This window comes from Myotis brandtii, unplaced genomic scaffold (genome assembly GCF_000412655.1).
Source record: "Myotis brandtii unplaced genomic scaffold, ASM41265v1 scaffold38, whole genome shotgun sequence".
Taxonomy (NCBI): Eukaryota; Metazoa; Chordata; class Mammalia; order Chiroptera; family Vespertilionidae; genus Myotis; species Myotis brandtii.
In genome coordinates, this window is record NW_005364596.1 from 3,314,311 (window position 1) to 3,316,381 (window position 2,071).

Here is a 2,071-nt window from a genome sequence, read left to right on the forward strand (position 1 = left end):
GTCACCGCCCCCCCCCCCCCCGCAGCTTTGGGGGCACAAGACCATCGTGTGTGGTTTCTTTGATGAGCTCAGCAATTATGTTTTTTAAAAAGGGGGTGTTGCCTTCTTAAGGCTCTACGTTTCTTGGTTGTTGCTCTTCATACACCTGCTGGGCAGTTTTCAAAGTAAAGGCAGCCTCAGAAATTCTAACTATGACGAATCAGAGGGCATTTTGTCCAAATCTTTATTGAATTTAATTGACAGAAATGTTTTTAGTTCATGTCTACCTGGGGACAGGGTAATTATGTTTAGGATTTACACTGGCTTATGGGTGATTCCATAGCATCCACAAAAAACAATCCCGAGGCATCTCTGGATGCCTCGTGCAGAAGTAATGGGGGCAAGCAATCATTTGTCGATGGCAATTGAACACAAAGGTAGCAGAATAAAAACATTCGGGGCAGTCCTGAAACAGACAACCGTGAGCTGTTACTAGAGCAGTCTCCCCCAAATGAAAATGCTCCTGAAATTAACCAGAGGTTCCACATCATTGCTGTGGAAAATGCACTCAGTGAAGAACACCAACAATTGATATGTATTTTCCTTGGGTCTATTTTTTCTTTTCAATAGGAGTTCGTTTTTCATTTTACAAAGCCCAGGCATTTTGCCCAGAAGGCAATAGCAAATAGATTGGCTTGCTAGGAGGCAATCAAAGTAAATGGAAATTTGAACCAACAATTTTTACAGACAATCATAGATGTAACCAGAAGCTTGGGTGCCCTGTCTATACCACCGAGGAACTAGATTCGAATGTGCAGCCACAGAAAATTGTGGGTGAACATCCCACATACTTCCTACTTTCTGGCCCCAAATTTGGACATTATGGAAATATGTCTGAATAAGATTTTCTACAGATCTTTAAAAATGATGTTGTGGGCTTTGGGCCTAAGTACATGGATGGAGTAAAAAAAAGGTCAAAGCCAAACCTGCTGTGCTCTCTGCATTATTGCATTCTGTAAATCCTGCAGCTCTCATAGGAAGGTCTCTGTTTGTTTGGAAGGCTTCGTGGGTAGTTTTGATTTTTGTGGTTACTTTTGGGCCTCAGTTTACATATTGTAAAATAAATAATTAGGTCATTTTATTATACCACTTAAATATCCTCCAATAAATATCTATATATATAAAAGGCTACTATGCTAAGTGTCAGATCATTCGACCAGTCGCTATGATGTGCACTGACCACCACGGGGCAGATGCTCAATGCAGGAACTGCCGAGCTGTAGTGACTTGTCAGCAGCAGTTCTCTGGTGACACACCCCAAAACCAGAGAGGAGGGAGCCCGATTCCTCGCAGGGCCCCACGATACCACCTTTGGCCATGGGTTATGTTGTTGCTGGGGCACTGTCAGCCCCGAATCTGGTTTACTGCACACTTGTGTTTGTGTTCCACACCCTGTACAACAGCAACTTTGCAGAGTGCCCTCTCTCACTCCAGGACCCCTCGGGGGAGAGCCAGTTTCGACCTGATCCTCACAGGCCAGGCCAAGGGACCCCACCTGTGGGAGGGACCCCCTCACTCTGCAGATACCATGGAGGGACTGGGGGAGGTTGGCTCCAGGGCATGTCCAACCATCTCGCCCAGTCCCTACCCACCAGCCACCTTCTTCCTTTCAATGTGCATGAATCTGTGTACCGGGTCACTAGCAAGACTATAATTGTGATTGTGTTGTGTGAAGTTTTTCCATTTTACTCATTATCAACACATGAGAAAGTAATTTATTCATCTTAATTTCTATTTTGAAAAAATAGTGACTTTTCCATTGCACAGAGAGAGTTAATTTCTTTCCTTTTCTTTTAACTGCACCTTTTTGTCCTTAAAATGCATGAGTTTACTAAGTCCCTGATTAGTCACCTTCCAAAAATAATAATGCTGAATGCTCTAAGGGTGAGAAAGGACTGTCAGGTGTGTTCTTGTCATTTTTCCCCCAAATTATTACATACTGTAAATCAAGTTTTATGGATATTCATTTTGTTTGATAAAACATACTAAGGTAGGAAATATATATATGTATACATATATAATAAATATACAT

General features: G+C 42.4%; 1 long non-coding RNA gene across 1 annotated transcript in view; it reads left to right on the forward strand.

Moving 5' to 3' along the window:
- Window positions 1-2,071, forward strand: part of LOC106727154 — a 17,020-nt gene that overhangs the window by 807 nt on the left and 14,142 nt on the right. The gene's annotated exons all lie outside the window — the stretch shown is intronic.